This window comes from Physeter macrocephalus, chromosome 12 (assembly GCF_002837175.3).
Source record: "Physeter macrocephalus isolate SW-GA chromosome 12, ASM283717v5, whole genome shotgun sequence".
NCBI classification, from domain to species: domain Eukaryota; kingdom Metazoa; phylum Chordata; class Mammalia; order Artiodactyla; family Physeteridae; genus Physeter; species Physeter macrocephalus.
In genome coordinates, this window is record NC_041225.1 from 44,388,417 (window position 1) to 44,411,409 (window position 22,993).

The window sequence follows — 22,993 nt, forward strand, 5'->3', positions numbered from 1 at the left end:
GAGATGAAGGTTATTTTCAATGCTGAGGTTGAGTCCCCGAGGCTAGTCCCCCACTGGGCTCCTAGAATGCTGGCAGCCAGACCTTACCTTCTCTGGAGAATCTTACCAGTGCAAGAAGAAAGGCCTAAGGATACAGATATTGACACCAGAACCCAGATGGTTTCCAAATGGCTTGTTTAGGTCAGCCAGTGTGGATCTGCAAGTCAGCCAGCTTCCAATCAGCTTTTTTAGCCCCCTGTTCTTAACCCTGAAAGGACAACCAAGGACCACTAGACATCCGAGGGAAGCCTCTAACTTGGAGTGCTTCCACCATGGAAGGGCACCACCATGCCCTCTACCACTGAACTTTTTTTTTTTTTTTTAATTGAAGTAGAGTTGATTTACAACGTTGTGGCAATCTCTACTGCACAGCACAGCGACTCAGTTATACACACATACGCATTCTTTTTTATACTCTTTTCCATTATGGTTTATCCCAGGTTATTGAATATAGTTCCCTGTGCTATACATTAGGACCTTATTGTTTATCCATTCTAAATGTAATAGTTTGCATCTACCCACCCCAAACTCCCAGTCCATCCCTCTCCCTCCCCCCTCCCCCTTGGCAACCACAAATCTGTTCTCCATGTCTATGAGTGTTTCTGTTTTGTAGATAGGTGCATTTGTGCCTTATTTTAGGTTCCACATATAAGTGATACCATATAATAGTTGTCTTTCTCTTTCTGAGAAAGTATGATAATCTTAGTGGATAGTATGATAATACTGTCACTTAGTATGACAATCTCATGTTGCATCCATGTTGCTACAAATGACCTTTTTTGTTCTTTTTTATGACTGAGTAGTATTCCATTGTATATATGTACCACATCTTTATCCATTCATCTGTTGATGGACATTTAGGTTGTTTCCATGTTTTGGCTATTGTGAACAGTGCTGCTATCAACATAGGGGTACGTGTATCTTTTGGGGGTTTTCTTTGTTTGTTTTTCTTTTTGTTTAACATCTTTATTGGAGTATAATTGCTTTACAACGGTGTGTTAGTTTCTGCTGTATAACAAAGTGAATCAGCTATACATAAACATATATCCCCATATCCCCTCCCTCTTGCGTCTCCCTCCCACCCTCCCTATCCCACACCCCTAGGTGGACACAAAGCACCAAGCTGATCTCCCTGTGCTATGTGGCTGCTTCCCACTAGCTATCTATTTTACATTTGGTAGTGTATATATGTCCATGCAAATAACTCAATTTCGTTCCTTTTTATGGCTGAGTAATATTCCATTGTATATATGTGCCACATCTTCTTTATCCATTCAGCTGTCGATGGACACTTAGGTTGCTTCCATTGAACTGTCTTTTTAACCTGACAAAACTACAGGTGTCATTCGCTGTTTTCACTCTGTGGTCTGAACTCAGGAACTAAATGGATTTGGATAAAGATGAAGACCTGTCCCGGGCAATGGGCTCCAAACGGGGAAGTAAAACAAGCAAGAAGACATGGGCTCCAGAAAACAGGAATTCCAACCAGAAGGAAGGCAAAGGGAATGCCAAGGAGGACAACAAAAAGAAGTCACCCAACGGCAGCTAACTATGCTACACGCCCCGAGAGCAAGAGAGTGGAGAACTCAAAAAATGGAACTGAAACATAACACTTGATGTGACCGCCCTCGTGGAAGCCATACAAACAGCTATCAGGAGGTGTAGCAGAAATGGGCAAAAGGTATAAAGAAAATAAGGCAGATAAAGAAACAAGGTAGGGACTTCCCTGGTGATCCAGTGGTTAAGACTCTGCGCTTCCAATGCAGGGGGCCCGGTTTCGATCCCTGGTCAGGGACCTGGATCCCACATGCAGCAATGAAGATCCTGCATGCCACAGCCAAGACCCAGTGCAGCCAAATTAAATAAATAAATAAATATATTTTTTTTAATGACAAAAGTCAATTTAAAAAAAAGAAACAAGGTAATTATTCATTTCAGGGGGAAAAAAGGAAACTATTGTAGTACAGTATAAAGCTCAGCTGTGAATAGTTGCATTAGTTGATTTAACAAGTATGTGTACATAACATACATAAGTACGCATGTTTGTATGTATGTATGTGGGTGTAGACATATTACCTGGTGTATTAATTTCCTATTGCTTCTGTTACAAATTACCACAAAGTTAATGGCTTAAAACAGCACAAATTTGTTTCTTGCAGTTCTGGAAGTCAGAAGTCCAAAATGGTTCTCGTCGCTGGGCTGAAATCAAGGTGTTGGCGGGCCGCATTCTTTTCTGGAGGCCCTGGGGAGGTTCCATTTTCCTGACTTTTTCAACTTCGAGAGGCTGCTCACATTCCTTGGCTCCTGGCTCCCTTCCATCCTCAAAGGCAGCCATGGCCAGTCTTTCTCCCATCACATTACTCTGACCCTCCTGCCTCTGCCTTTCACTTTCAAGGACCCTGAGGATGACATTGGGCCCACCCAGATGATCCAGGATAAATCTCCCTATCTCAAGATCCTTAACTTAACCACATCTGTGAAGTCTCTTTTGCCACATAAGGTGACACATTCACAGGTTCAGGGGATTAGGATGTGGCTGTCTTTGCAGCGCCATTATCCTGCCTGCTACATGCATACATATATGTATATTATTATAGGCATAAGACATTTTTGAAAGAACACTGGTACGGTACTATTTATTTATTTATTTATTTATTTATTTATTTATGGCTGCGTTGGGTCTTCGTTGCTGTGCGCGAGCTTTTCTCTGGTTACGGCGAGCGGGGGCTACTCTTCGTTGTGGTGCGCAGGCTTCTCATTGTGGTGGCTTCTCTTGTTGTGGAGCACGGGCTCTAGGTACGCGGGCTTCAGTAGTTGTGGCACGCGGGCTGCTTCTCATTGCGGTGGCTTCTCTTGTGGAGCACGGGCTCTAGGCGCCCGGGCTTCAGTAGTTGTGGCACGCGGGCTCAGTAGCTGTGGCTCACGAGCTCTAGAGCACCGGCTCAGTAGTTGTGGCGCATGGGCTTAGTTGCTCCGTGGCATGTGGGATCTTCCCGGAGCAGGGCTCGAACCCGTGTCCCCTGCATTGGCAGGCGGATTCTTAACCACTGCGCCACCAGGGAAGACCCCTGGTAAGGTACTATTGATAGTATGTCTACCATGAGAAATACCGAGGGGGTTGGCTGGGTAGAATGCCATGGTTGGCCATATAAGAGAGCTAAATTCTTATTTACCAAATAGGAAATCAATGGAAAATGTCTACAATGGAAGAGTCAAAAATACGAACATTACTCAGACCCATGAGATGTAAAATTGCTAGAAGAAACAGCTACAAGTGGTTGCCTCTGAGAAGAAGAACATGGAAGGAGGCAAGGAACAACTGCATTTGGTGAAGAGATGTTAGTCCTATTTACTTCTTAAATTATATGCATGTAATACTGTGAAGAGATAAAAAGTAATTTTTAAAAAGAGAGAATGGGTCTGGGAATGAGGGCTTACATCCAGCTGCAACCATTGGATGGGTTTGGCCTCCATCCTCCTCCATAAGAGTGCAGCTAAGTCCTTCCACCTCTGTTACGCTATGGAACCGTCACGTCCCACAGAACACCCATCATCAGCTCTTCACACCCACACAGAGTTCCATCATCAGCTCTAAAAGTGGTACCTCCCTCCCCGCCCCACCATCACATCCCTCACGAAATGTTTAATTCTCGCAACACGTCATTTCCACCAAGTCCAGCCCATGTGCAGCATGGTGCACCTCCCTTACGTTCCCCCCAAACTGCACCTCGACATGCCACTGCTGCCCACATCCCTAACCACAAGTCAGCTCGCTCATCAGCCCACCTCAGACCCAAGACCCACAATTCAACCATCTCCTGAAGCCTCCAGCCCGTCCTGCCGCGTCACCTCCCAGCTCTGCCACAACACGGTCCCCAGCACCGTTCCCACCCTCCTCACCGATCCCAACCCCATCAGCACCCCCTGAGCCGGTCAGTCACCCCAAAGCCTCACCTCCAAGCCTGCTCCAACCAGCACCGACTAGATCGTCACCCCAGTCTCACCTCAACAAGGGCCGGCAAGGAATCATCCTCTTCCAGAAACAAAACCATAATTGCCCACAAACCCAGATCCTTCCTCCATCAAAAACAACCCTAATGTGATCACCATAAGAGCCCCTCCCGCTCCATCTCAAGTCCTTTCTTTGAATTGCTGAAAAATATCTGACCATCTCTGCACCAGGTCCTTCTTCACCCCTCTAGCTGAAGTCTGCCCTTTTCGCGGTGGACTTTGCTGGTTTCGATCTAGTTACCTTCCCCTCCTTCCCAGCGGGGTTTTGTGGTGTTTGTGCTGACCCCACCCCTCACCCTAGCCACAGAGTGAGCGTGTGGCCAGGCGGGGCCAATCAGAGGCCCCCCAGGAGCGTTTTGGTGCAAAGGAAAGATGCTAACATGATGGGACGTGAGTCAGGAGCTGCTGGCTGCGTTGGGGAAAGCTTGCCTGAGGGATGGAGATAGACGCTGGAACACTGAGGCCATTGTCTGGGCCCCCGGACCCAGCTGTACCTGGAGGCAGGGCATCTCTGAACCTCCTGGTAATGTGAGACTTTCCCTACTTTGGTGGGAGTGAGTCTGTGCCTTTGGTGTGAGTGAGTCTGTGCCTTGTGGCTGACGGTCCTGACTCATATACTAATCTCAGTCTCCTGAAGTTTCCCTGGGAGGCCCGACTGCATGGGTTCAAATTCTGTCTGTATTAGCGTCAGCTGTGTGACCTGAGGCATAACTGTGCGTCAGTTTTCTCAGCTGTAAAATGGGGAAAATAACACTTGCCACGTCACAGGCCTGTTGTGAGAATTAAAGTGAGATGCATTAAAAATGCTAACAGGTAATTCCCTGGCGGTCCAGTGGTTAGGACTCCACACTTCCACTGCAGGAGGCCCAGGTTCGATCCCCTCACTGGTCAGGGAACTAAGATCCTGCAAGCCGCATGGCGTGGCCAAAAAAAAAAAAAGAAAAGAAAAGAATGGACGAAATAACATTAAAATGAGTTGCTTTAAGAAACATGCCAACAAGAGTGCCTGACACAAAGAATATACTCAATAAATTTTAACAATTATTAGTCCCTGACTAACCCGGCCCCCAGTTTTCTCTCCTTTGTTGACGTCCCTGGAGTGCCCGTGAGTGTACTTCACTCAAATGGAGCTTGTACTGATTACGATTCTTACAACGCGCCAGGCCCTGTGAAAAGAGCTTTACAATTTCAACATCTTGTACATCCTCACACCTCACTCCAACCCTTTGAAGTGGAGACTATTTTTATCCCCATTTTCTAGATGAGAAGAATGAGGTATGGAGAGGTTAGCAAAGCTGCCTGAGGTCACACAGTTCGTGGGTGGAGGAACCAGATACAAATCCAGGTCTATGCCCCGCCCCTCTGAAGCCCACGGCTTTCCACTTCATCATGATCTCTTACAATGAGCATGTGACCACTGCAAACATGTTAACTTTCCCAATGAATTGATCAGAAAACAAAGTTTCCAGTTAGTCTTCCTTTCCTGGTGATGAGGCCTGTCGGCTGTGGGGGCAGGGGGAAGGGTGGAAACAGGCAGTCCAAGCTTCTAACCATCGTGTTCAGTGCCCTGCCAGATGAGGGAGTCATTCATTCATTTATTCATCCTACTATTTACTGAGCACCTACCTTGTGTCCGGCACTGTGCTAAGGGACATGCATTGTCCCATCTCATCCTCATAACCAATCTATGAAGTCTGTGAAGTTGGTTCTACTATTATTCCCATTTTATAGAAGGATAAGCTGAGGCTTGGAGAGGTTAATTACCTCTCCAGAGTAGTGCAGGTAGAAAGTCCCAGGGCAGGATTCTGAGTCCAGGTCCATCTAACTTAAGAGTCCTTACAAACATGGCGACACCCAGTCATGGATGAACATGAGTAGCACAGACCCCAGATCAGCCCTCTGTGCCCCTGATGTGACACCAGCCTGTAGATAACAGCCTCACGGCTGAATTTCCTATTTGACCTTAGGAGGAGGTGCAAATGAGTCCTGTGGGCGACAGAAGACATGAGAGTATCTTGTGCCCCACGCCACCTAAGCATCTGCCAGGGTGGTGATCAGCTTGGTAAGCTGGGGGCAGCAGAAAGCTGAGGGGAGACATCACAGCCTCCCAGACAGAGATGTTTATCTGCCATGCCTTCCCCCACCCTTGGTCACAAGACTGGGGCTGGATAAGGGGGAGGGGGAGGTCCCAGTGCCACTTTCTGATTGCTCATTCTCTCTCCACAGGAGGGACATGCATGTCATCATACCGTGACTCTGACTTCCAGAAACGTCCTTCCCACCCAAATCACCAGCTGCCCGTAGAATACCAAAAGCCACTGGCGACAGGCCAACAATCCTGCCATCCTGTTCCCCACTTCAAAGCCCATCTGTCTGGCTCTGAAGTCACAACAAGATGACTTGTGGCTCTCACACCACCCTCGAGGCCAGGGCACCACCAGCGTGAGCATTTTTAATCACCCCAAATGCTGCCATTATGGTGGCCACACTGGCGGAGCTGAGTTGAATCAGACTCCTCTCCTCACACTCATGGTTACCATGACACAGCCCCAAAGGCAGGGAGGAGAAAAAAAAAAAAAAAAAAGGTTTGTACCCAAAATAGACGCTGGTAAGGAGCTGAAGTTGTTCTTGGGAGCCAAACTGAGCCAATACAGAGTTCCAGAGTTGAATCAGACCCCCCTCCTCACACTCATGGTTACCATGACACAGCCCCAAGGCAAGGGAGGAGAAAAAAAAAAAAAAAAAGGTTTGTACCCAAAATAGACGCTGGTAAGGAGCTGAAGTTGTTCTTGGGAGCCAAACTGAGCCAATACAGAGTTCCATACAGGAGCACGCATTTCCAAACATGGTGAGTCAGAAGGAGCCCTGTTGGGGGTCGGGGTCGTGTGTGCGGTGGCAGCCGACGGGATTCCCACGCCCCAGGAGGCAGGGCACAGGGTCCAGGCTCAAAGTCCACACGAGAATCAGCCATGTGGACCCTGGCGGGGCCTGCTGTCTGGACAACCATGAGCCTGGGTCTGATTCTGTCCTCCCCTCCCCGCCAGCCGAGGCGGCCCATGGTCCACACCTGTGTGCTTCTTGGCTCTTCCAGCCTTCTCTAAACAACGGTCCACACGTGCCAGCTCCAGCCTCTTCACTTACTCTCCCCTTGACCCCTGCATCTGGTCCCCACTCCACTCCCATATCTCTGGAAAGGTTTAGGGGCTCTGAATGTTGTCTGCCAAGAGGACACCGCAATGGTTCCACTGGAAGGCGAGTCATTGACCTGGCTTCTGGGGACCCCCTTAATGCCGCTGAACCAACAGACAAAAAGGAGTTACTCCACAAGCTGGAGTGATTGATCCTAGTTACCAAGGCGAAATTGGGTTGCTGGTATACAATAAAGGCCAGGAAGATAATTTCTGGAACCAGAGGATTCTCTCAGGTACCTCTTAGAACTTCCATGCCCCAAAGTAAGGGTTAATGAAAAACTACAGGAACCAAAAAAAAAAAAAAGGCAGGACAACCGAGGATTCAGATCCTTCAAGAATTAAGGTTTGGGTCCGCCAGGTAAAAGAATCCTGCCCTGCTGAGGTTCCGGCCGAGTGCAGAGGAGATACAGGACGGGAAACGGGAGAAGGAAGCCGGAGAGCAAACGTGGTCTTGTGAACAAATACAGAAATGAGAACTATAGTAGTTTTGCATGTTTTCTATTTACTTGCTATAGATGTGTGTTTATTCGTACATGGTAACCGTTTTCTTCTTTTTCCTTCATCTTCCCATTATTTATATTTTATACACAAGTTGTTGGACGTTAACGTTACAATTTAGTCTTTGGGTAACAGAATATTCAGTGAGACTGTGACTGAATTTGAGGCGTTGCTCATGTAGACAGTGATTGATACAGTAAGTGCTGGGACACCTCATTTGGGAGACAGGGTAAGAACGGGAAGCAGGATAGCTGTGTCTTGGTAGGTAGAAATACAACTATTTGGTTGTCGTAGGGGAGCTCACATGTGTGTAAAAGGGGGCAGATGGAAGCTGTGCAGCCAAAGTAGCAGACTGTGCCAGTTAATTTATTCACCCTTCATTGCCTGCTCTGTGAAAATGAAGCTAGGCCCCTTAAAGATGTCCCCTTTGCCAGCTGGCATGACACCAGACTCCCTCGGTAGAGGGCACTGGAGAGACACTGAAGGAGGAGGAGTTTTCTTTCCTAGAACCAGTGTGCTCTCTTGAAGGAGTTCTGCATTGTATACAACTTCTCCAGCAGTCAGATCCTGCTGCCCCTGTGGCTTCCCTAGTGGCCAGGCCTGTCCAGTCACAGCTTCTCCAGTGCCTGGCTCCTGCGGCAAGGGTGCTTCCCCAGCACCTGGCTCTAGCAGTGTTTGACAGTCAAGAGCAGCCAGCAGCTTCACCCAATGCTCCTTTTGGGTAGTTTAGTAGCACTGTGCCTCCAGCAAGATACTTCCTCACGAACAACTTTCCTTGGGACCCAAAAGGATGGACTTCCAGTGAGTTCCGGGGGGCAGGTTTCCAGCAAGTTCTGCCAACGTGGCACCACAGTGACTTCTCTGTCATCCAGGGAGCCGGGAGCATCGAGGTCAGGATCTCAGCCCTGGGGGCCTCTTCCTTGGCACTCCATGGCAACCCTGGGTGTAGTGGCTGTTCTCATATATGCTATTTCTGTATTCTTTGCAGATCTTTTTACCTCTTAGCAGCCAGTCTCTCAATACTCCAATCTCCTGTTATCATTAATAAGTCTTTATATTAAACTTTGCCTGTTCAAATCACTATGTGGTTCCTGTCTCCTGAATCGGCCCTGACAGATACAGTCACCCACGGCTTCAAAGGGCCTTTTTCCATCCTTGGCGTCCTTGAGCTCAATTCAGCCTCCTTGCCGGCTAATCATTCCCCGCTTCAAGCACTCACTCAGCAATCCTTTACCGAGTGTCATTGCCAAGCTGGGCACTGGGGTGAACAGGAGACCCCTGCAAGTTCACAAACAAGGGGATTCTCTGGCTCTCTCTGCCCCCTTGGCTCCATGCTCCTGGCCCTCGGGCCGCTCCGCTCTTTCTCCTGGCCGCCTGGGGTCCCGTTCCCACTGCTGTGCCCAGTGAGCACCCCTCTCGGGTCCCGCTGTGACCCAGCTGTACTCTGGATTCTCCTCTGCTGAGATACCTGGGCTTAAATGAGTGCAGACTTCCTACTGCAAGGCCTCCATCTTTATTCTCTGGACATCCCCACCTGGATGACTTGCAGTTACCTACAACCCTACTCGCCTAGAACCAGATGCTTCATGTTTCCTGTGGCTCCCCTCTCTACGTGGAGGTGGCAGCACCTTCCCCTCAGCTGCCAAAGCCCAGAACCCCGCAGAGGACTCAGGCCCCACCTCCCCCCTCAGTCCCCACATTGCACCAGGCACCTGATCCTCGGGCCCCTACTCTCCACCCCCGCCCTCCAGGCCCTCGGGACCACAGGTCTGGACGTTGGCGGTTACCCTGTAACGCGTCTCACCGCCTCTGGTGTCCCTCCCTCCCACCCCGGCCTCTCAGCAGAGATTTTCCACACATGGCTTCCTCAATCAAACCTATGATGCCTGATGAAAATGTTCTGAAATTGATTGTGGTGATGGTTGCACAACTCCGTGAATGTACTACAAACCATCGAATTGCATAGTTTAAATGGGCGAATCGTATGGTATGTGAATCATATCTCGATAAAGCTGTTATTTTTAAGAACCCGATGATGCCAGTGATTTTCACACACTGTAAGATCTGAACTCTGGTCTGGCCCTACGCTGCTGGCTCTCCGAGTCTGGCCTCAGGCTACTGCTCTGCCCTGGCCCCCACCTCGCCTAGCTGACTCCATCGTTCCGGGCCCCCAGCTCACATCCCGTTCCCACACGCTTGTGTCTACGTTCACAGCATTCTCTCCGCCACGAGGGGGGCTCCTTCCAGAGGGCCCCCAGCCCCCTTCCCCACCCCTCAGGACGCCCACCCCCTCCCGCTCCTCCTCAACCACCCTCCCAGGGGTCTTTAACCAGTTTGTTGTGTGGCCATTTGGCTTTTCTCGTGTAGACGGATGTGTGTGCTTTCCAAAACAGATGAGGTCAGAGTCATGTCCTGCACCCTGCTCTTCTGCCACCCGCCCTCCCCGTTCTCCCTGTTCCGCCTGACCCCTGAGGCAGAGAGGACAGGGTGAAATCACTCCCAGGCAGCCGCGACATCGCCAGCACGGCGCTGCAGTGCCTCGAGGGACCCCCACAAGCCCACTCTAGGGGTCGCTTGCCAGAGCTCCCCAAGGCAGTGCGCCAACGGGAAGGCCCCTGCTCCACCTGCCCCAGGCCGGGACGTGCGCCTGCTACGGGGTCCGCAGGCTCAGCCAGCCCCCAGATGCCCAGGGTGCCGGGGGTCGTGAGGGACCTAGGTCAGGGTGTCTGTGAACCACGGGAAGCGGGGACAGCCGGCCTCCCACCCGCCCAGGCCTGTGGAAGCTGGTCCCCGGCTTGCCTGGGACCACCCTCTCCTCACACCATCCGTGCGATGCTTCCCCGCCCGCACCTTTTCACACTCCTCCCAGGCCGCAGGGCTGACCCGCTCCCGGGCCCAAACCAGGAGGTCCCCCAAAGAGTCTTCAGGGTCTGGGGGCTGCTGCCGGAGCACAGCCCCTGCCCACCCAAGAGTGCAGGAAAGAGCCCACTGCTGTCAGAACCACCTGCTGCTCCCTGGGTTGCTTTCCCCTCACCCTCTGCCCCAACCGAAACCAACCCACTTGCAGGGGGGCCAGGGGGCCCGAGAGGAGGAAGAAGAACCCAGGATTCTGGGTAGCACATCCCAGAATCACTAGCCTCTGGCCGGGGGCCCTGGTGCAGTTCATCCACCCCTTTGGCCCTAAGGGGGCTCAGCCGGAACCCACCTCCAACCTCTGCCGCTCAGACGCAGGCCACACTTTACCAAACGGCACAATAAGAGTCCTTACCTCCTGAGTCTATTTTAAGATAGGAGAGAATTTGAGTCGAGTGTTTAGCATGATACCTGGCACATGGTAGGCGCTCAATAAATATGAATTTTTTAAAAAAGTACATCATTCACAGATGTAGAGAACAAACGTATGGACACCAAGGGGGGAAAGTGGCAGGGGTGCGGGGGGGGGGATGAATTGGGAGACTGGGATTGACACAGATACACTAATATGTATAAAATGGATAACTAATAAGAACCTGCTGTATAAAAAAATAAATAAAATTAAATGCAAAAATTCAAAAAAAAAAGTATGTCATTAATTAGGGTGAAAGGCCAGTAAAGTGTCCTTAAGAAACCTAGACTCTCACTTCAGACAACGCCCAGGAATGGCTCTCGCTGGCTCCTGAACGGCTGCTGTGGCCTGACCCAGTGTCCTCTCTCCCAGCTAATGCCGCGAGGCCTCCCCTAATCCCCCAGCGCAAAGGCCTTCGCAACCAGAATAAATAACCTCTTTACCAGCACCCTTAACCTGCCACTGTGGCCTCAGGGGTCACAGGCACACACAGAGACACAGACCCAGACCCCCACGGGCACACTCACATACGCAGACACATGCAGAAAGACATGTATGTGTGCGCAAACACACACACACACACACACACGCACACACACACACACAGAGGCAGGCTCCAGGAACCTGAAGCAGGAGGATCCCAGGCGAGGCCTCCCCGCATACGCGTCGCACATTTCACCTAAAGTGTGGGCCAAAGAGGCATTTGGAAACCAGCTTGGGGACCTCATAACCATTCATAACATTGTTCTGAGAGAAAATACAAAACATTGCCCTACAAACAAACATTTGCAGTAGAATTCCTCCAAGAGCTAGGAATTGCTTGTGCTAGAAAACTAACAGAGCAAGAAGAAAGAAACCACATAAACTTAGTTTGCCTCTGCAAAATTAATACCAATTACAAAAACATTTATGTGAACTGCTTACCATTTACACCTAATTACCATGCAGCACAATTATGCATACCATTAAGGGTATACCGGATTAATTATGCTGTACATTTCGTGTGATTACACCGCCACACCCTCGGTCCACACACACCAGCTTCCAGAGGGTGCCCCTGTGACAGGGGTACAAGCGCAGGTCTGTACCAACCAGGGAAACACTGGTTTCCGCACTCAGGTTGACACTGGTCCCCATCCACCCTACCCCCAGCCAGGCACAGCCTGACTCCGGCCCAGGCCTTCTCGCCAACGCCACCTCCACAGGAGCCCCCGCTGAGGAGCTAGCTTCCCACCCAGGCTCCTCCGGAGAGCAGAGATTCCTCCAAGGTCTCCCCGTGGCCGTGGCTGCATGTCACAGGGGCCACAAAACAGCCCAATGGCCACCACGTGTGCCCCATCACAGAGGGAGCTGGCCTCCCCATCCAGACCGAGGTCACCCCGAGATCATCTCCCAGACTCCACTAGGGCCCTGCACCCCTTTCCCTGGCACAGGAGCCAGCTACCGAGCAAGGTCCTAACCGTGGTCCACCCGGGCCCTGGATGGGTCAGAGCCTCTCCCTCCCTCGTCCTCTGCTCTCCAGCCATGGGCAGCTCTGCACAGACCCTCCCCTCCCCTCCATTAAAAAGAGACAAGGAACTGACCTCCTCCCCTAGTTCCCATTTAGCTCAGCAGACGCTCCTCAAATACACTGGGGTGACCCAGGTTTGGGGAACAAGAGAGTCAATCGAACATGGTAAGTGGAGCTTCCCAGGAACATGGAACTCAAAACTCACCGTGGGGGTCAGGCCTCCCGGGAGGCAAAGAGCAAGAGGAAACTTGGCATGTGAGACAGGGGAAGAGGGGCGTGCGTGGTGGGGGGCTGTGTCTCTTCAGTGCCAGACAGGGACCAGGCACAGCTGAATTTTAATCCTCAAATACCAGCGAGGCCAACTGTAGAAGGATTCTTTTAAAAGACACGTGACAAAAAATATCCAAGTTTAGGACAAGAAGCAGTGTTTGAAACAAACAAACAAACAAATGACACAAGTCTGGAAGGTTGTCTCCACTTTGCAGACGGCAAAATCGAGGCTGAGAGAGGTTAAGCGATCTTCCTGAGGAGGACTCAGTTAGGAGGTGGGAGGGCCGAGGTGAAACCACTGTCTGTTCGGCGCCGAGCCTGGTGGCCCTGGCACAATGCCACGCCGCCTCTTGCCTGTGCCTAGGTTCAGTGATGCTGACCTGGTTCACGCCATTTTTCTAGAATTTCTTTGGAAACAGCTCTTCCTGTGACACACAAACGACTCATATTTCTACTTTAGAGAAAAAGTTTTTGTTTCTTTTCTGTTTGTTTACCAAAACTGCTGTGCCCATCTTATCCCCTCCTATATTGGCAGACCTGCCTCTAAACCCGGGGCGGAAGTCAACTGTGCAATTCACATACCACTGTCAGAGGGGGGTGACGCTCACCCCAGGCTGGGCAGCGGGGAGCTGAAGAACAGGGTCTAGGCCTTGCAGCTCACCTTTCGGGGGAGCACCTGAGAAGCAGAAGCCCCTGCTCAAGCCCCCAAACATCAGTATGCCCAATGGATGTGGTACAAATGCCTGGTTACGTTACTTCCGTCCTTCAAAATCTGCAGGGATTGCTACCAGTTACGGAATAAAATGCGCCTGCCTTTCTAAGCCATCACCTGGACCCTGCGCCTTCCTGGGTCCCCGCATCCAGGCCTGGTGACACAGGCCCTCCCTCTTCTGCAAGCCTGGCCCAGCCCAGGCGCCGCCTGTACAAACCCTAACCACCCTCAAGTCCCAACTCTAGCCCTGCCTCCCACGGGAAGATCTCCCTCCAGCCGAGCCCTCTCAACGGATGGCACCTCCACCCACGCGCCGGGCTGAGCCAGCTCCCCTCACCCTCTCCATCACCCAGTCACTCCCACCTAAATGCCTCACAGAGCAGCTCTCCTCCACGCCTGCACTGCTGCTCCCCTGGATTCCTGCACCAGCCTTCTGCCTGGGCTCCCCGCCCCCAGCCTCAGCTGCCCAAGTTCTCCTTGATGCCCCAGGATGATCTTTCTCAGACGCAAATATGGGCACGTTACTCCAAGCCCAACGCCGACGAATGGGTAACATCCCAGCCTTCCGTGGCCCAGCTCGGCCCAGCCCTCCAGCCTCACATCCCATGATCCCCCATATCCCATCACTCCCGCCACATCAAGGGAGAAAATGCCCTGGACCACCTGGCTAACTGCTCCCTATGCTTTGAGACTCAGCTCCAGCCTCACCTCCTTTAGAAACCCTTTCCTGCTCTTCCCTCTCCCCTTGAATGAGACGTCCCTCCTCTGAGCCCCCGTGATGCTCCAGGTACATGCTGCAGAGCTCTCTCCACCCACCTACCATGTAATGGTCACCTTGCCAGACTCTCATCTCCCCTGCGGGCTCCTTGAGGACCAGCTCAGTCTCTTTTATCTTTGTAGCCAGTGCCTGACACATAGTAGGTCTTTAATAAATGAATAAACATTATTGTGATGAATCTGAAGCAAGGGCCCTCTGGAGAGAAAACTCAAGAGCTGCCGGGCCTGCCAACTTGGGGCCCCGGCATATCACCACGCTATCTCAGAGTCCAGGCTGCTCAGAGGGTGTTGACAAAAGAAAATGCAGAGGCAACTGCCCTGCCCCACTGGGCTTTCCAGCTGAGCTTCCAGTACCAGGCAGGCCCTAAGGCCACCACTAGTTGGGCTGGGAACCACAGGCCTGTGAGAGGATGGCAACAAGCGCCACATTGTTGCTGGTAATAAAACCATTAGGAACCACTGCTGTGTGCCAGCTGCCAGGCCCGGCTGTGGTCAGGACCCTCCCATGCCTGTGGGCCAGGGGGAAGAGCCAGCCCTGCCAGCAGGCCCAGCAACCAGAGGAGAGGCCACTGCCTGCTCTGGACCCAAAGAGAGCAGAGGGCAGGAAGGGCGAGGGCCCAGGGCTTGGGGGACCTCCTGGGTCCCCACTGGCCATGGACTCTCAAGAAACTGACAGAAGTACATCAGGATTCAAAGCCCAGAGATCAGATGGCCAGGGCTGGCTGGAGCACTCAGAGATCAACCAGCCAAATCCTGGCTTTACAAAGGAAATGGAGGCCCTGCGACCCCTAAGGGGTGATGAGGATGATAGGCAACATTTGTGGGGTCTTGGAAGTCAAGGGGGCCTTCAACGGGGTCATCTCGCCAGGTCCCCAGATTCACCCTCATGCAGCCCTGCCCTGACCCGACTCAGAGAAAAAGAACTCACACCTCCTGAGTACCTACTATGTGCTGGGCACAGTGCTGACAGTTTTCACACAGTATTTCATTTGATTCAAGCAATACCAGTAAGATGTGGATGCGATTCTTATCCCTGATTCACAGATGAAAACCCTGCAGCTCAGAGACTTTTAGGTCCCTCTGTAGCTATGGTAGTAGCAGGGCTGAGATGCAAATCAAGGTCTGCCTGCCTCCCGGTCACTTCTTTGCCCTGCACGTCTGTCCCCTAGCAGCCTGGGGCAGGGGGCGGTCTGCAGAGGGACCAGCTCTGGGCTTGCTTCCATGCTACTGTCCTTTTATTTATCTTCCTGCCTCACTCCAGGGGCGGAGCGGGGCAGGGCTGGGCCAGAGAAGTCCACATACCCTTTCTCCTGTTGTCTTTAACAGGGGCAGTCTCAGAGGGCAAAGCAAGCTCCAAGATGGCACCCATGGGCAGGGGCTGGGGGATGGGACTGTGGAAGGGGGAGGTGGGCACTGTTGCCAAGCAACAGGCAGAGGAATTTATATTTGCCCCTCCTCACCTCTCCACCCCGTCACCTGGGTCACTGCCACCTGCTCCTGGGCTCTGTGATCCAGATCACAGAGGCGGGCACAGCTTGAGCCCACATGCCAGACGAGTTTCCCAGGCATCCCCTCCACCCCTGGCGGGGCCTCCTGAAGCCCCATTTTGTCCTCCCTGCATGTGGCTCCCCAGGCTATGCCAGGGCTGGGTCACCTGAGGTCCATACCGAGACCATTTGGGTCACAACAGCAATGAGATTGAAGCCTTCAGGGAAGATCCTCAATGATTTGTTTCCCATCCTGGGTCAGAACTGAGAGTTTCCAGTCACCATCCTATAAAGCAAACTTGGTCTGCTGCCCTGGAGTGAACCAGGGTGCTGCCAGCTGCCTGTTTTCCACGCTCACCCAATCCCTACCAGGCAGGCCTTCGCTTGGAGACCTCAGGGTCTGCAATAAATCTCCCTGCAACCTTTCCAGGAAAGACAAGTACCTGAGTAGCCCCACCCTTTGCTGTCAGTCTCCAAGCCATTTTCGTATCCATTATAAAAGAGTCCACCCTTCCAGCCCAAGGGTGACTCAAATTTTTATAAGTTCTTATCCAGAAGCTTTAAAAGTGTGGTTTTATTTTTGTTGTGGTCATTAAGAAAGGAATGCATGTGCCTTTACATTTTTGCAAAGGTGACGAAAGTGTCTAAAGTAAAATGGCAAGGACTCTGCTGACACGTTTGCTAGGTTATTCTTCCAGAATGACTTTTTTTAAGCATTTGCTAGCCTATAAGTGTGCATACTGGCATGTATCTTAAAGGAATTTTACAAAAATGAGATCACACTCTGTACACTGCTTATTGGGGTAACCCCACACCATATCATGGACATCTAACATGTCAGAATAGACACGCTTCCTATCTCATTTCAAAGCCTCTGGGAGAATCTGATTAGATTCCTCTTTATCCACGAATTTAGGTATCCTTTCAGAATCTACAAAATTAATCACACAGGACCATTCCTCAAGAAGCCCCTTGCCAACAGGTTCTGCTTGCTGGAGTGCCAGAGGATCCCAGCTGCCTGGCATGGGCCCGAGCGCCCTCGCCTGCCCCTCCTGGTGTCCTCTGGGGAACCTCTGAGGGAAGGCAGGCTCCCAGGTTCCCCAGCCTCCCAGCCCAGGCGTTCCCGGACATTCACCATGATAGGGCCCACATCCAACCCATGGCTCAGTAAGCCACAGATCTGACCCCACTGTCCCATAATGTCCCCTCTGAGCATCTTTTCACCTTTTCAAGGAAGGACCGCTGGCACACCGGGCTCTAGCTGGTCTATTAGGTCTGGAACATCTTCCCCACTGACCCCTGGATCCGTCTACATAGCCGCAAAGCAGGAAGAGCACTAGATTAGGAGTCAGGACACCCAAGTTCCAGCCCTCCAGTTACGAGCTGTGCGAGATGGTCCTCCATCCCCTCTGTACACCCAAACGGGGGGCAGCTAACAACTGCTCAGAATTAAAAATGACCTTGACATTTGAAACAGAAACAGAGAGGGAAGATCAATAAGGATGACAGTGAGCAGGGCCATGACCTCAGGAAAGAGAAAATAGGAATCTGATTGCAGATGTAAATAAGGCTGGGAAACCTTGGAGGTCAGAGGGGACCAGAGCAGGATGGGAGTGGGCATTGCTGAGCTACAGTTGAAAAAATTTTTTCGTTCCCTGCTGGGATGCAGCTAGGAAAGCCCCAGGTGTCCACACCTCCTCCCCCTGTCGCTGTCCTCCAGACAGGCCTGCTACGTGATCAGCAAGGGAGATGTGGCCTGGCGGGCCCTGCCCACTTGCTGTCCTTGCCGGGGCCTGCCAGGCACCTGCAGCCACACCTAGGGGCATGGCCACCAGCCCGGGCACCTCCCCTCCAAGCTGGGGGCTCAGTTCAGCTGCACATGGAGGAGGGAGGGAAGAGGGCAGGGTGGAGTCAGGGTCTGCTGACACCCCCTTTCCCCGTGCTTGCAGCCCTTATAGGAATGTTCTGGATGCTGGGGTGCCTCGGCCTGGGGAAGGGGATGCAAAAACGGGACACGGAGACCTCTGGGAGGCCAGGCCAGGGACCCTCCTCCGCCCATTCACATCATGATTGCCATCACTGACAGAGACCTTGCCCCGCTGGCGTTCCCCTTAATCGCCACGACCCCCCGGGGTTGGTGTAATTTAAACCCTGCTCTGTTTCCCTCCAAGTCTGAGCTCTTAAACTCTAGTCTACAGAAGATAAAGGAATCAAGATCCTATACCAAATGAACTCAGCTGGCCCCTTCCCCTCCCTCCCTTTCATCCCTCAGTCTCCCCTGCCGTCCCTCACAGCCACAAGCAGGGAAGTTCTAGGCGATTCTCCACAGGCCACACGGGAGTTACAGAGCGCAGGGGCCCACTCCCCTCAAATCAGCGTGGGGCCTCAGGCTGGCCTCCGAGGCCCTGTTCACCACCCTGGAGTCTCTGCCACACTCCAGCCACCCTATCCCCGACAGCCTGGCTTCCCCTCCTTGGTCTGGAAGCCCCATCTCTGTGTTCTGAGGATCATCACAGGAGCCACCTCCTCCAAGAAGCCTCTCCTGATCCCTCCAGTTGGTTGACCTCACTGTCCTTTGAGCGTTTTATTTCTCCCTCTCCCTCGACCTTGGTCTCTGGTCATTAATTAGTCGGGCACACCCTAAACTCACCGTGTGTCCCTCAAAGCCCAGCACAGGGTCTTGCCCAGCAAGACCCTGGTACAGGGCCACAAACGGGCTGCACTCAGCACAGAATCCGAATAAAGAGCTGCAACTGTAGCACAAGGGGTTTAAGGTGGATACAAAGACAACCTGTTGACAATGCAATCTGTCAAACTCTGGAACGGACGGCTAAATGGCACTGAGGAGCCTCCCACCTCTGAAGATTTTTCAATCAGAATCAGCACTTTCCTCATCTGTCCAAGATTTTGCAAGAGAGGCAGGAAGGTGGACAAGACTTCACAGAGCACTTCCTGCAGTGCCAGGCCACGCGAGCCGCCCAAATGATGACGCTACTCACGCTAACGCTGAGCGCCTGCACTCTGCTAACAGCGGAACCGGCATTATCCCAGCTAATCCTTACAACAACCTATGTGTAGCGCCTTGTCTTGTTTCCACGTTACAGGTGACGAAACCTGGAGGCTCAGAGAAATCGCGCTGCCCCAGATCCCACAACTGCGAAGCGTCCGAACGCCGCTCCTTCTGATTCCGGGGCCCTCCCTTCGGCTGCCTTGAGACGGGCTCACGCGCAAGCTCATGTCCAGGCTCTCTGTCCCCACGCGGCTCCACGCCGCGTACACAGAAGTATGCACAGACACACGTGCACCACACCCTGGCTTGCCCACACGCTTAGCCAAGGGGAGGCAGGCTTGGAGACACACACGCGAATCTCTGACACTGCACGGATCTCGGATTTGGTACGTTTTTCATTTTTTTTTTTTTTTGCGGTACGCGGGCCTCTCACTGTTGCGGCCTCTCCCGTTGCAGAGCACAGGCTCTGGACGCGCAGGCTCGGCGGCCATGGCTCACGGGCCCAGCCGCTCCGCGGCACGTGGGACCTTCCCGGACCGGGGCACGAACCCGTGTCCCCTGCATCGGCAGGCGGACTCCCAACCACTGCGCCACCAGGGAAGCCCTGGTACGTTTTTCTTAAGGGAAGAGAGTCAAAGAGAGAAATGACTGAAAACGAGCCCTCAAGATTTGAGTGGAAAGGAATCTGGCACCTTTCCTTCACTATTAAAGCCCTGCTCAGGAGCAGCAAAGCACACAGGCCCACAGAAACACCCGGCCTCCAAGGGCAGTCGGGCTCCTGACTGGCACCACCATCCATTAGACACCAGAATGGAAGCGGAAACAATTCCCACAGGCCATTCCGTGGCCCTAACTATTGCCTGTTCCCAAGCTAGAGGCCACAGACACACTCAACTATCAATGGGGCATGGGATGGGGGAAGAGGACACGGGCACCAAGTCAGGGACCCCAGGCTCAGTAGAGTGGAAGGTGGCAGGAAGTGCCGAGGGAGGGGAGCATGTGACAGGCATACAGTTGGCCCTTCCGGCCTCGGGCTCTGGGTAGCACTTCCAGCCCTGGAAGAAACCAGGCCTGCCTCCATAACCAAACAGCCCCCAACCTAGCGCGAGGTATTCTCAGAGCTTCAAGTTCTCTTTCAACCCTAAACTCTAGGGCTTGGATTCTCAGGGTAACATTTCAGGCCGAGGATGGCCATTAGAGAGCTGGCAAGACTGCTCTCAGAGTCCCCTTTCTATCTGGTTCCCACAAAAAGGAGCCTTGATGGAGCCCGGGAAATAATTTAGGTTTTTCGGGGGGGCTTGAGCCTAAGGAACTGGCCTATAAGTAGGCGATGGCTATTCGGGGAAGGCAGAGCAGCAGCAAAAGCAGAAGAGAGCCGGGCCACCAAACCTGCCACTCGGGGGAGGACAGGGACGCAAACACAGATGTCCAGCGGACACTCATGGAAACCCCCCAAAATGTCTGATGGGGGACCAGAGGCGGCCAGGGCAAGGTCCCGTGGAGACCACAGACTGAGAGGAGAGACCAACACGCAGTGCAGGAGCCCGGGAGAGCTGGAGCAGGAGACAGTCTAAGCTCCCCAGAGGGCAGGCCTGGCCCCGCTTCTTCCCAGCCAGGTCACCTCAGGCAAGTATTTTATAGCTTGTCTGTCTTCCTTGCAGGCTTTTTCAGAGGCCCAATGGCAGTGATGTGTGACTGTGCTAGGTAAAGCACTAGGAGCATCTCTTGTTCTAATGAGATGATGCTGGGTGGGCTCCTGGATGGGGGCTGGTCACCAGAGAGACCAAGAAAGGATGAGAAGCTTGGAGTTTCAGCTTCAAGAAGGTCCATAGGAACTCAGGAGCTTACCGCAAACTGGACTCAGGGAGGAAACCTCAGAAATTACGCACACACACACAAGTGTACACGTAAACCTACAGAAGGACACACACTTGCAAAGGCTTAACCAGAGGCTGCACTTTTACACTCTCTGTGGAGTCAGACGTGACAAACCTGTCTCCTGAAGGGCCCTCACCCCTCACACCACCCTCTCCTTTCAAAGGGCCACCCCCCAGGAGGCCCTGCTCTCACTCAGGCCTCCTCTCCTTGGAAGCCATTCCTGATTATCGCTGTGAGGCGAGACCACCCCGCCCCCACTCCTGGGTCTGAAATTCCACCACTAGAATCAGAGCCATAGAATTTAAAAGTTGGAATGGACCTGCAAGCTGCAGTCCAACCCTCACCCCGCAGAGGAATCCCGTCCGCAGACACCCTGACACATGGTATGGCTGTCCTCTTCTCTGCTTCTCCAGTGCCGGGGGGGCGGGGGGCAGCCCTTGCACTGTGGACCACACTCCTTGAGTCTAGAAGGAATTCACCTTCTCTAAGGTCGGCTTCCTGTTGCAGGTCCACGAGCCTGGGAAGGAGGACAAGGAGAGCCTTGGTCCACCTGAGCCAGGAAGTGTGCATTTGATGAGTAGCTGAAGACAAGCCCCAAGGAGCTGGACAAGAGGCTGGAGAGGGAGCCAGGGCCCAGAGGAGTGGGGCCCGGGAAGGGAGGCGGGCAGGTGCCAGACCCGCCACACAAGTTTGCCTGGGCCACTGCCTGAGTGCAGCACATGTGCACACATGCACACAGACGCACACAGACTCACGCTTTCACAGAGCTCCCTGTCAAACAGCCCAACCAGGGCCTCAACGGGACCTGGAGGCAGAGGGGGACCACCTTGCCCCAGCAACCTAGCAGGAACTCCTAACAGCCCAAGCCTCCAAACCCAGGCAGCTCAGGAAACCACCAGGAGACGACCCCTCCCAGCAGAGGGGACAGCCCAAAGAGGGTCCGCCTGACAGCTGGGCTCCCCAAATCCCAGAGGCCAGTCCTAGCTCTCCAGCATCGCCCAAGGAGAAAAGCTTCCCCGGCTGCAGCTGTCACATCTGCCTGGGAGGGAGGAGGCACAGCGGAGCAGCACCTGATCCCAGGATCCCTTCGCAGCCCGCCAGCCCAGGAGGCCGGTTCAGCGCTGGCAGCCCAGGGTGAAACATGAAGACTCAACAGTCCCCCAGGGATGGTGATGGCAGTCTCTGGGCACGGCAGCAAGGGGCAAGCTGGGTCACAGGGCGGCCGGCTCTTCTCCTGAAGCCTCCTGTCCCTTCTGGTTTGGGAGGGGGCGAGCTGTGTGGCTCCGGGGCCCGGGCCCTTCCTCCCTGCCTGACACAGGCCAGAGCTGCCCAGCTGGGTGCAGGACGCCATCTTGGGTCAAGGTGCAACCACAGGGGGCTCCTCTCTCGAGCTGGGGAAGAGAGCCCCTGAGAACCAGTGAGCCCCTCACTCCCCACCCAAGGGGCCAACACCTACTCAACTGGCTTTGCACTAGAGAGTGGAGGAAGAACAGAAGGGATGGAGAGAAAAGGGGGAACTAATGGGGGGGAGAGGGAAGGGAGTGGGTGCCCCCAAGAAGGGAGCCTCCAGGAAAGCGAAAGGCAGTTTGGCAGCCAGAGGGCCGCGGGCCCCAGCGATGGGGGGCTGGGGGAGGCCGGGGGCGGGCCCTGGACCCTTGCCAGCTCCGTCCGAGCCGAGGCGGAGGGAGGAGGGAGGGGGAGGGGAGCTGGGGTGAGGGCGGGACACGGACCGAGGCCGCCTGCAGCTCGGAAGCTTGGGGTCTCCCAGGCCCTGGGACGTGGGGCCGAAGACCCCGATCCGCAGCCTCGGCGAGGCCTCGTCCTTCACCGTGCGGATGCGAAGCTTTCAAGGACACGTCTGCACCGGCCCAGCGGGGGTGCGTGTGCGTGAGTGTGTCCGCGTGCGTGTTGAGTGTGTGCAGGGGGGTGGGTGCTGCTGCGGGGGGCGACCCGGGGCATCCCCACCAGCCACGCTCCGGGCCCAGGCCCTGCGGCTCCCACCCCTGCGTTTTCCGGCCCCCGCGGCCCCGGCCCGGGATCTTCGCCCGCCCCCGCCCCGCCCCCACACTGCGGCGCCGCCACCGCCGCCGCCGCCGCCGCCGCCCCGGCTCCCACGGCCCGCGGCGGGGGCAGGGAGGAGCCAGGCACGACGTCCCCCCCGCGCGCCACCCGACTCTCCGCGGAGAGGTGTGCCCCCCAAGTGGCACTCTCCCCACCCCCGCAGCCCCTCCCAGATCCGCTGGCACCCCGCTCCCCCAGCCACAGGTGGCCGGAGGGAGATCGCT

General features: G+C 53.7%; 1 protein-coding gene across 4 annotated transcripts in view; it reads right to left on the minus strand.

The window, feature by feature from the left end:
• Positions 1-22,993, minus strand: part of DNMT3A (DNA methyltransferase 3 alpha) — a 105,449-nt gene that overhangs the window by 81,013 nt on the left and 1,443 nt on the right. Inside the window, exon 1 of one of the 4 annotated variants that reach the window (XM_028497212.2) lies at positions 21,053-21,138. The exons of the other annotated variants lie outside the window; for them this stretch is intronic. The gene's annotated coding sequence lies outside the window, so the exon portion shown is untranslated. Of the gene's footprint in view, positions 1-21,052; positions 21,139-22,993 lie in introns of those variants that run through there. 4 annotated transcript variants of the gene reach the window in all.